General features: G+C 34.4%; 1 pseudogene; it reads right to left on the reverse strand.

Moving 5' to 3' along the window:
- Positions 1–1063: 1063 nt before the first annotated feature.
- Positions 1064–12275, reverse strand: LOC107889238 (V-type proton ATPase subunit a1-like; annotated as a pseudogene).
- Positions 12276–13078: the final 803 nt, after the last annotated feature.

Genomic DNA, 13078 nt, shown 5'->3' on the forward strand with positions numbered 1-13078 from the left:
AAAGGTTTTACGATTGCCTTTTGGGAGCTACACCTCGTAGAGGAAGTAAGGAGCTTTCCAATGCAGCTTCTTCTGCAACCAATTAGAGGTTGTGTTGCATGTATGCAAGGTCTTTGAATGACAAGGCAACTTTAGTTCCACTTGAGAAGATCGCTTTGGATCCAGACATTAATATTCTCATATCTTAATTTGTTATATAGAGTTAAAACTTAATTATAACATTTTTTTTTTCATATTTCACTTACCATAAATTTTAATCTCAATCTCTCTCTTGGTTTTTAATCTCAATCATGTAACTGGTTCAGACTCTCTTACCACGAATCGACGTAATTCATATATTCTTATATTTAAATTCTATAAAAAAAATAGGTATTTTGAAATTTTAGGTAATTAAGTTTGTTTCTATATTAAATTAGAAATGTCCAAGGATTATTGGACTGATTTTGGACATTGATTTTTTAATTTGTCAAAGAACTATTATTTATAAATAAAATAATTTAAATTAAATTTAATTATAAATATATACATAATAATATAAAAATATATTTAATAGTGATATAAACCTTAAAACAAGTTAAAGGAAAGAAAATCAAACTTAATTTGACTTGATAAATAGACAGAGAATTAGTTGAGCTACTTGCCAGTTCCCACAAACCTAGCAAGCAAGAAAATATCATTTCCCTCAAATTGCAGTAATATATAAATTTCCTTGGGTTTCCATCAGCAACTCTAATCCAACCTGCTATGCTTTAAATGTTATAAATAATTTTGGGAGATTTGAAATTAAATAGTTTCTTTTCCAAAAGAAAAAAAAATCTAACAAATGAACAACAACAAAAAAACGACTAAACATACGTAAGTACTGTACATATCTTCTATATTAATTGTGTACATATATCAACACATATTTGTTGGTATAATCGTACCGATAGACAAAAGAAAGTGACACCATTTTAGTTTCACTAGGAACTCCCGAATTTATAGAAAGGCAAAGGAAAGTTATTGTAAAAGGCAAATGGAGTTATTTTTAGAATTCTCAATATAATATACCAAAGGCAAAAAATAAATGAATTCTATAATAATGTGATTTAATCATTATAATAAAAATTTGACAAAAGCCTATTAGCTTCAAAATCCATATAGTCTTTGTGTGTGTAAAAATTTCTTATAAATCTAAACCCTTCCCACCACTTCTCAAATGAAAAAACCAAATGAAATTCGGAGAAAGCTATACGAAAATAATGAAGCAGAGCTCTTCTTTACAACTAGCTCTAACTAATAAGACTCTCTCCGTCTTATCCACCCACCTAACCAACCAACTCATTTCTCCTATTTTGAAGAAATGAAGTTAAAAAAATAAAATAAAATAAACCTACACTACCTCATATGACTATTAGTATCAGCATTATATCAATTCGTTTGAAAAGAAAATGCGTGCGAGGATTCCACATTCCTATGTCAAATTTGTGTGGCACAAAAAGCTGGGATGAGAGGAGCAAACCTTAAGCCAGCTGAATTGTTACGTCTGCGCCTTTTTTTTAGTAGCTTCCATCTCAAAATAATGTCACCTCTATCTTGCAAACTTGATCAAAAACAGAAATGCAGGATTAGGGGTTAACTAATCGTCGTCCTCTGCTATCAACGCAAACGAGAAAGGTTTGAACTTGTATCCATCACCATGGTAGAATTTATTTTGAAATTCTACCCAGTGAAGACGCAAGGCGTGTAGGAAGGCACTAAGGGTCTCCATCATGAGTAGTATGAAAGCAGTTGCAAACGCAAAAACTGCTAGCCCAATTAATCGAATCACAACGTTGTCATACCTGTAATAATCATTGCTCAACTCATTACCAAGAGAATAGTGAATATGCTTATACACATTAGGCACCTCAAAACATATAGATACGTAATAACATATTGGCAGAATTAATCTTGCTTCTAGGATTCTTAAAAGAAATTATGCACGATGTATTTAATGCCGTGCAAAATATTTTTGTTGTCCATTAACATACTGACCAAAGTTCCAACTAGAGAATTTATTTTGAAGTTATTCTGCGTCAGCATTTATAATTCTAATTAGTACTGAAAATTCTCAATTCAAAATCAAACTCAAGCATAAATAATTAAATTTGAAGTCAAGTATAGGAGTTGAACTTATTTTTTACTAAATAAACTATTAATCGAGCCTAAATGAGAAAGCTCGAACGGTTTGATTTTAATCTCAAATAGGGCTTGAGTTTTAAAAAATGAAACTTGATCGAGTTTGAGCTGAGCTTAGAGCATCGATTATTCAGTCAATCTCAAGCTTCTTACAACTTGAGCCTTTGCTCATCTGGATTACATCCCTACTTTATAGTGATTTATTATGATTTTCTTTTTCTTTTTTCTTTGTAAAAGAGGGTTACAGTGGAGGAATTTAATTTTCATGCATCCAACAGTTAAATATATTATAAACCATAAACTAGAAAGAGAACAGGAATGAATGGGAAGAAGTTGGAATACACACAAAACTAGCAGGCAACTTTTAGAACACTAAATGAACTCACCCCCAGGCAAGTAGTAAGACTTTCTCATAGAAAACTGTCGATAATTCAGAGTGTGCCAAGCTGTAATGTATTAGAAACAGACATTAACATAACATTTATTTAAGAAGCAGTGGAGAACATTCTAACTGAAAACTATAGGTCTACCTTAAAGCCCACAGCCGAAGATATGATGCAGTGTTTGAGACAGCACCTAGAACAAACTCGATGGAATGTATCATTTGGTGTACAAAAACCTCACTAAAGTTGAACTCCTCATGATTGTTCCCGTGCTGAATCAGGTTCCACATCAGGATCAAATTCAGAAGAGACAAGCATGCCGTAGTTGCGACCTTGAAATCTCTAAAACATAGTGAAGGAAATATATCACATAAGTAACAAGACATTCATATGAGCTCTTCTAAATTTATTCTAATAATTGGGGAAAAAATGAGAGAAAAACTACATGATTCTAGACAATTATAGTAATGGCCCAGAAAATGTTCCAAAGGGTAACCGAGTGTGCAGTATTTCAAATAATAACTTTCCAAGAAATTTCTTGAATAATTATATGCTTAACTCTTCAGTCATTGGAATTGCACCTTACTTCACAGGGAAGAAAAGGGCATTTGAGATCAAGCGAGATTATGGATTGCTGACTATTACGCTTTTTGTATTTCCACTTTACCATGAAAATTTGAAATAACTAAAGGTCGTCTAGTGCAATAACTAAGCACAAAAAGCATCCAAAAACGTTCAAATGTGCAATAAGGAATCTAAGAATTCTTAGTTGTCATTATACAGCCCTAAGTTAGAAGCCTGGCATTATACCTTGTAGAAGAGGAAGGATCAGAAACACCAATTATCTAATAGAACATCCAGAAACTAAGACACAATTATGGGTTCCCATGTTATGCTCCCAATTTTAAAACAAGGTAGTCGGTTATCCAAAACTCCACATCATAGCCTCATAGCCAACACTTATCAAAGTAAGTGAAGTGAGAGTTGTCCAAGTAATTTCTTTTCTGAAATTTACAGTTTGTGTAGTTAATAATTTTTAAAGCAATTAATGTTCGACCAGATGCTAGCAAAATCTGGAAAGGGTTGTGGTAATCCAAATACTTGGAACCAAAAATTATGATCTGAGGAGCATATCCAATGCTTGTTTTATACCATACGCAATTTATAGTCCTGCATACAGATTGCAATGGAGAGGAATGGGCATGCCCCCAACATAGATGAAAATGTTTATAGTTTGATTACCATGCATAGACACAATTCTTCACTCATTTATGTTTAAATCATTATCTAGGGGAGGAGGGACGTATTGAGAAATAACAAAGTATTACAGGATAAGATGACAAGTCAACAAGATTCACATGAGAGGTCAGCCATTCAGTTAGACAAATCTGGTTGGCTCATTTTTTAGGGTTTTTTTAGCACAATGAAATCTTCGAAGTATACTGGTTAAATATAAGAAATAGCAAATGTTAGAAGCTATAAAAAAATAGCAAAATTGCTTTAAGAAGGAAAGAAATGTCAGCAACATAGTACCTCAGAATGAAGCTTCTTCAAAATAAAAGGCTTAGGAAACAACATCCATGGAACAGCAACTAATGCCAATAGAAGCAATACAATCTGCACAAGTTAAGCAATTACTGCTGTGAAGACTTGAAACATAACATGGCAAATAACAGTCTGCAACAGTAACCAGAAGAGAGAAAATCACACCTGAAGTGGTCTCTGGCCCCAGAACAACTCATTTTCACCAAGATCATCAGTGGGACTCAGAAACATATAGATCATCACATGATAAAGGTCCGCTTGAGAACCAGTGCACCACTTGATTATAATGAAAGTGAAAGATAGCCAAAAAGGGAGTTAAGAAATATCAACTGAGGTACAAACTGATACCTAACAATAAGATGCGAAGTAAATTTCAGTTCCATCACCTAAAGAAAGCAAGTGGAAAACAGGGTATAAGTCGGAGGAAGAAAGAGGAAGAACAGACCTAGTATCCAGGGAGCTGTGGAAAAAGCGTGCATTGAAATAACTTAATATGATTCCTAGGTTCATCTGGGCCACACCCAGCAAAATTGACATCTTCATTTTAAGAGAGTTAAGAAAAGGCAACTCTGAACGACTTCCACGCCAACTTGGATCTACACCAAATGGGTCTGGATCACGAAATTTGATTAAACCAGCAGAGTGTGCATCACTGAAACAAAACATATAACAGTGGAGTAACAAAATTAATTGAAGAATTCTGCTTTTCAGTATATAAGAAATTGTTAATCAACCCCACTATTGCAAATCTGAATCTCTATCATTTGCTCAAAACAAATGCTTTAAGCTAGTATATGGAAACCAGGTAGTCTCCCTTTGTTAACACGTTCAAGTTACAGTTACAACCAAGCTATATGCAAATGACTAAGAAATGCTAATTTAGGGTTGACCAATATCGTAAAGAAAACATGAAATAAACCTAATTGATCTATTATAGATAAACATAAAGAAGATCAACAAAAGTCGATTCACTAGTGCAGCCCCAAAAGTATAAAAATCAAATTCTTTTTTCAACTGCAGCTCAAAGGTGGCTGCAAAAACTATCAACCTATACTTGCATAAAGAAAGAAATAGAAACCCACCCAAAAGTCAAAACCAAGAAGTTTACATAAAAAATCGCAGTTATTAAAATAAAAAAAGGGGTGCTTCCAAAATTGATTTGTAGCACAAAGGAAGCCATCAGAGGAAACAGAACATATTATCATTCTAGTAAGTAATGAGATTCTACTTTATTTCGAGATCTAAAAAGTAGTTATATGAACCTGCAGGTAGCATCTCGGCATTTGTAGGCAGAACCACCAAATATGTGAAAGGGAACGGAGAAGAATTCATTGTAAATCAACCCACAATAAATTGAAAAAAGTGACATTAAAAGGAGCACATAGCGCCCCCCAAATAGCATCTCCATAAAGCTTCCAAGTTTCTGTGAGGTATCAAGTGCACAAATTAAATTACAATAATTACAGGCTACATATAAATTTTGGCTAAGGCTACGAGTGACACAAGCACTATACCCATTTTGCAGCAACTTACGGAGTATGAAAATTTATCATATTAATTAATATTGATTACTGAAAGCATGTATATATAATCTAAGCATGCCAACAAGAGAGCAAGAAATATATATATTTATCACACTCGAGTCCATATTAACTTATTAATGCCATCATATCAATCCCGTTCTGATTCCCTCTCTCACTTAACCGCTCCAATAAGAAATCCTACCCTTGAAGAACAATTTCCTGTCCGGAATTCCTAGCATAACCTTAACAGTTTCTGTATTATGCATATAAAACATAGTCGCTAGTTTCAACTGTAAACATGATATGCTCGCACACATGCCTGTGTGCTGAGTCGGCTTTCTCGAGCTATGAGGACCACTGCTCCTAATAACAAGCATATTCCATGACCCCAGTCACCAAACATCACCGCAAAGAGAAATGGAAAAGTAACAACAGTGTAAACTGCAGGATTTGCCTCCTGATATCTAGCAATACTGCAAAAAGTTCTCATGTTAGTATCCTGCTAAAAATGTAAAAATTTCAACAGTAAACATATAAAAAGTTTATCCTGAAGGCAATATGATTCATTTAATTGATCAAGAACACATGAAGCTGCAGTCAGAAAACTGACGAGATACTTCAATTTTGACATATTTTAGTGCCATTACATAAATCATCTAAGAACTAGCTTCACGGTTAGGAAGCAATTCATGTCCCCCCTCCCCCCAAAGCATATCATATTTACCATCTAAAACATAAACCATCCAATGAACCCAATAAGATTCTTAGTACTGGACAACCGTTAAATTTAAAGTGGGTAGCTTATACAAATTTGTCAAACTATCAACAGAAGCATGCCATCCATATGTTAAACCAAGATAGCATCATGTTAGAACTCTCCCATATGCATCAACAATCTCCTGATATGCATTTGTAAAATGGTTGGTTCTAAAATATGTTGGAGGTGATTCTACAGCATCCATCACATGAAAAATTGAACCAACTTGCGAATTGCTATCAAATGTTGCCCGTTGCAATGCTTCTTGAACCTATAAGGCAAGGAAATCCATTTCCTCAATTCTAAGGTTGCAAAGTTCTAACAGAAGATCTAGAGGGGAAGGAAAAATAACGATGAATGTTAGTTACATAGAATTTAGAATGATGATGCATAAAAGATACCTTAGCTTTTGCAAATACAGGGCATCATCCTTCCCCGACAAGACATTTCTTAGTAACATCAAAATTCAACATGTTCAACGTATCATATACAGCTTTCTCCCTTCGTATCTGGTTTAAAACAAAAAAGAAATCATAAGGGTTTTAGTTGATAATATTATACAGCATCAAATATATCAGACTTATGGCAGTTTCATATGCTAGTTAAATATTTCGCACGCGGACGAGATGTTCATTGCCCCAGCAAAGGAATCAAATATACAAGACAAGGTGCATTCACTAGTACATCTTACCATGCTCATCCATTGTGTTAGATGGTAACCAATTGAAGTCAGAGCTTTATTTTGATGGCGAATGCCAGCATCCAATGTGGTTTCCAATTCAGAAAGACGTGACAAGATCTGTGACCAAAAGCCAAAACTTTAACCAGAAGAATACAGATTTCTATAATTCCATCTAATAACAAGCATGTGAGAGATATTGATAGGCAAGTAAAAAGATAAAAAGTGCCAACTCGAATTAAAATTTTTAGTTGCTTATATTACAGAACAAAAGAACCAAAAAAGAAAAACTATAACTGTTGGGTCATCTCCTCAAAGAATCAAGAATATCTATTTAAGTCTTGGTTGTGAAGATGCATGCTTGTGATTCATTTTTCAGCTGGAGAAACAAAATAGTTAATCTCCATGGCCCTGCACTTACTTCTCTAGTTATTTGCCTTTGTTTACTGAAGTCTTCAGGAACAGGATAGCAATTAGCTCCAAATGCTTCACAAATTTTTAAAATCTTTGTTCTAGCTTGTTCCCCAGAGAAAAAAACTACAAATACTGTTTTTTTTACCTGCAAAGATGATAGAAAGAGAGAACTGTAAAGTTGATTTCAATAATACGACAATGCAGTTATCATCAAATAGCAATACAATAAACTTCTTTGATGTAGACAGTCCAGAATAAGAATGTACCAAATAACAGTAACAATTTCCAAATGAAAAGATAACTGAATAAGATTTAGCAACATAATAGATGATTATGAGTCGGGAAATAAAACCATTTCAGCAGATAAAGGATCCATGATTTCTTCACCAGCTGGTTCCTGATTAAAAAGCATATTGCCTCTGGTAGCACGAAATAACATCCTCTCAAATCTAAGAGCCTTAGATTGAAAAATAATCCCACTGATGAATCTCAACCCAGACTGGTCTGCTGTCCTCATTTGCTGTACAGTGGATAATCATATAGTAGATGGAACCAAAGAAATGGATTTGAAAAAGAAGAGTAATTAAATCGCAGGGTCAACAAATACCTGTTCAAGTAATGACGATGCCTCGACATAACGATCACTAGAGTATACATTCTCACTTAATTCCCTTTCCTCGGCAACTGCCTGGTTATTATTTGACACAAGAAAACTACCGGCCTGAAATTGGACCATTATGCATCAGAAGGCATTCAATATCCAACAGAAATTTGGGTACCTAAATCTTCCATAAATGCAGCATTCAGAATGTAAACTGAAAACAGTTTACTCTTTAAACATATTTGACAAGGTTACATACCAATACCACAGATACAGCATTCGCTTCATATTGTTAATTACTTCCCTTGTTATCTTTACTATGTTCTTCCTATTTCTTCCCTTCTGGTTCGCCTAGTAGTTTACTATCATGATTGAATGTGCAAAGCACAGTAGGATAATCAAAGAGCTTAATTGCTTGTGAACAATGACTTGAAGAAACATGTTATAAAATTACAATGGCATTTAGGGGAGAAAGAAAAGCAAAACCTCAAATGACAGTTTGCGGTGAAGATGGAAAAGAAATCGATAAACAAATGTGCTATAAATGCTATGTTACTCCGACACTTCTTTTTTGTTCAAGCACCTGTTTCTGAAACCCTTGTCAGACACATATATGGACATTGGTATGGGGTTATAACCTTCTAGGGATCCTCCAAATACATGGGAAAAGTTAGGAAAAAATCAACATACTCGTATCTTACACACAAACCTGAATCCAAGTAACATTAATAATCGTAAACAATAAAAGAAATATAAATATAAGTGTAAGAAATGAATCAAGAAATTCACCTTTAGCAAAACCATCTTGAACTCCAGGAGTTCATTGTATGTTTGTCGAAGTTTTTCACTGTTGGAGTTCATTTCAATTAGCTCATGTTCATGCTCGGCAAGTTGCATCTGAAATTGTAACAAAAATAAAATTTGATACATCCTCATTTCCAAAAAGGCCAGTAATACTGACACGAACTGTTATAGCATTCAATAGATTATCACCGTATGTAAGTGAAACTGTTGGCATAACAAAGAAAACACGAGGCAAGTCAAATTGGGGGAAGGAATAATTAATTAGTGGTGTAGAGCAAATGAACCTCTAATTCCTCCAATTCCACATCTGGCTCCACAACAGGGTGTATTGAGGAGAGTAGACCAGCTTTAATAATTTGATCTTTGAAAAAACGTAGCTTTCTTGACATTTCTCCACAACGCTTCACCTGTTAAGACCTCTGAGAAATTAAAGCAACTGCAATTTTTTTTTTTAAAGAAAGCGACTACAATATTTGGTAATCAGAAACTATAGTTAATGCTCTTCTAAAAGAGAAAGATATCAGAAATAAAGTTGACATCGTTGAGGCATGATTAGCAATTTCTTTCTGCTTTTGTAAAAGTTGAAATACAATCACCAAAAGTTTTGCCATTTGAAAACAAAAACATGTTCACTTAAATAGGTTTTAACACAAACATAACAAAATTAAAAATCCATAAGCCGAGTACAAAGGGGTTAGATTGCGTAATAGGAAAAGAAAATACTACATTACTTCTCACAATGTCACCTTAGATAAAGGAGCCAACTAGCTAAGCTAGTCATGTCATTTGGCAGATACATCAAGAAAGCAAGATCTAGGGACAATTCCAACATTTGCTATCAGTGGGAAGGTTAACTGAAAGGAAGGGAACAGCCAGCCTCTAATGAGACGGCCAGCCAGTGGAGATAACAAAAATGCTGCCTTAGTCGTTCTCCTCTCATAATTTACAACGAAAGAAATTAGAAGGAAAAACTAATGCTTAATATGCAAAAATATAACCATTATTCATCCTAACCATTCACTATAATCCCAAGGGGTTCAGAAAAACTGGCCAGATATATTCATTTAATACTTTCAAAGAAAATCTGTAGAAAGAGTCACTTATACAAGGAAAGATAATACTAAGAATCAGAAGAATGGCTTACTTCAACTGACCATGTAGAACTACTAATTAGTACTTCATATTTGATCATTAGAATACATATTAAAGAACTGAGAACAAGGGCACATCCTAAGTCACAAAATTAGGCTTGATAGTACCTGATTAACAAATGTTCGTTGGAATGGGCTTTTCTCAGCGTTTAGCTGCCATATCGGAGACAAAAATATACAACCATTAGCATATTTAATTGATGATTACAAAAGCAACGTCCTAAACATGTTTAACAATTAGCAGATATACCTATGGTTATCATATCAAAGGCACATTTACCAGAACAAGGTTATGAATGAAAAATAGTCTTAAAACCTTCCAAAGCAAAAATAAATGAATAATTAAACATCTAGCAGAATAAGTATTCTGAGAACATAAAACCAGCACCCACTCATGACTTTAGAGATATTCAAGACCATTAAATATTTGGACATATTTTCATCCCCAAGAGAAATTCCCTGATATCAGAGCACCTAATACCATAAAGAACAATCTATTTCTTTCCAAGAGTAGATAGATTGCATAAGATATTTTGACAAGCATATTGCGAAGTCCAGAAAAAGGGTTATTTCCAAATTATGGTCAGCAAAAATTTTCAAAGAGATTTGGTTCTATCCTTTAGCCCTTTTGCGGCGAGTCTCAAGCTTCTATCAGTTATCACCTAAATCATACTCCTACACTAATCCTGACAGGCGTAAGAGCTAACAGTTTTGAAAGAAAATTTTCACACTTGTCAACTGATTTAATTGAAGCATCTCTTCATCTATCAGTAACAATTTTTGCATCCCATTCCAAAGTCAAAAAGAAGGCAAAAAGCTTTCTTCCATTCACCTGTATCATAAACAATTCAGCTAACAGTGCTCATCTTTTGGTGGATCAATGGTTCCAAGTCTCAACTCTTAAAATCCCTCCATCCTAAATGATGGCAAGATCTTTAACAATTAGAGTCATTATCAATATTATAACCCAGAAAACCAGAAAAAAAACACCCTTTCACAAAAAGGTTTACCCTACAAGCTCCATGAAATGCTCCAAGAAATAAAAAAAATAAAAAACAAACATGAATCTTAATGTAGATAGGAAGTCATCTTAAATGCCAAATCAAACTCTCAGTCATTATCTAAGTACAATCCCTCAACATTTTGGCAAGAAATTGCTCCTCCAAATCCAACAAATCTTATAGCACCTGCCTGCCAACATGATAACTGTAGTAATACACCCATCAAAAGCTGGTTATATTTTACATTCCCAAATAGAGAAAGCTCATTGAAAATATTAAATGTCATATTCATTTATAGGGCAATTTAATACTAGGTATAAAGTTATCATGGTACTACCTACAAAAGAAAATTTTAACTTCTACAATAAGTTCAAGCCGAGTCCTAAATATGCTCAAATTCCAAAATCTCTCCGACCAAACCATAAACAAAGATTCCTTTATCAAAAATATATATACTAGGATAACTTCTTTCCTCTGAGTCTAACGCCTGTCACATCTTAACTAGATCCATCAATTCCAACACATCTCAAATCAAATACTGGTACAAAAAACTAATTCAGCGAAAGATCTCAAATCCTCTAGAAATTAAACCACTGAAACAACACCTAATAAATTATCAAATTCGCATCGACTTCAATAAATTTTCCAAATGCAGGAAAACATTAGCAACTAAACCTTCGAATAACAAGCTCTCCCGCTACATTGAACATAAATCCAACTACGTAAAATGCGAAATTCCATTTCTAATTAATGCCAAACAAACGAACCAAAATCCTAAATCCTTAGCAAGTATAATGAATGAAATGCTTGGAGACAAAAGCAAAGTGAGCACAAAAGAGAAACGGGTCCAAGTAAAGAAAAAATAAATAAAGAACATACATCACGGAACTGGAGGAGACCGAGTTCGCCGAGATAAGAAACGGCTCGGTGAGCGGACTCGACAGGAATAATGAGTTGAACAAGCGACATTTTCTCCGACCGCATCAGATCCATTGGAGACAAGTTATCGATGAACTTTTCCATCGTTTCCGTTTTTCTCTCTCTTTCTCGACAATCAAACGGAAATAAATGAAGTTTGGATTTGAGTTTTCAGATCTGAAGACAGTTTTTTTTCTTTTTCTTTTTCTTTTTTTCTCTTTTTGGGTGGTCTTCCTGAGAGTGAGTGCGTTTGTTTTCAGTTTCCCGATCGCAACTGTCATTTAGAAATGTGTAAACTAGACAGATAGTTAGCCATCTATAACAAATTTTCATTTCAGGCACCTAAAAAAAAAAACTTACAATTTAAACATCTATATTTCATAATTTGTTTGTTTAATCACTACCGTTAAAATCTTAACGGAAATATGACGTGGCATTCTTTATTCTTTTCTCATTTTTCTTCCCATCTTTCGCGTTCCTCTTTTCTTTTCTTTTTCTCTCTATTTCCTTTTTATTCTCCTTCCTCTAACCTTTAGCCGCCGCCCGTCAGAGAGTTCCACCACCGGTGTTCTGACGGATACAAAACCACCACCAAACGACAGGTTTCCAGACCCTCTATCCTTCTTTCGGTCGCCGGCGTCCACCGTTGGGTCGCCGCAAGCCCGAGATATGTTGTTCTCCTCAACCCTTTCTATACCTTCACCGTTCGGATTGTTGACATGAGCTTCGATGCCTAAATAACCGAGAAACCCTAAAAGATGAGTTTCCTCTCTATGCTTTTATTCCAGGAGATGAATGAGCTTGCAGAAGCTAAAGCTCAGCAATTTCTTTGTTTCTAAATGTCAAATTGTAGAGTCATTTGGATTTAGAGTTGAACTGGCCTTTTGATATTTGTTGGAGCAGCATAGGCAGTTACTCCATATTTAATTTCACAGTATATTTTGTAATGGCTATTTCTTCATCATATCTTTAAGTTAAAATGTTGAAATAGTGTGACCTGATTTGATAGTTGCAGATTGTTGGCAATTTCCAACCTTCCAACTCCAATAGTTTGAAATTTACTTCCATGTCCGTATCTCTGATTCTATCCTTACCTGGCTTACCAATGAGAATAGCATTGAAAGCTATATTCTTATTGAGGT

The sequence above is a fragment of the Gossypium hirsutum genome, chromosome A09, assembly GCF_007990345.1.
Source record: "Gossypium hirsutum isolate 1008001.06 chromosome A09, Gossypium_hirsutum_v2.1, whole genome shotgun sequence".
Taxonomy (NCBI): Eukaryota; Viridiplantae; Streptophyta; class Magnoliopsida; order Malvales; family Malvaceae; genus Gossypium; species Gossypium hirsutum.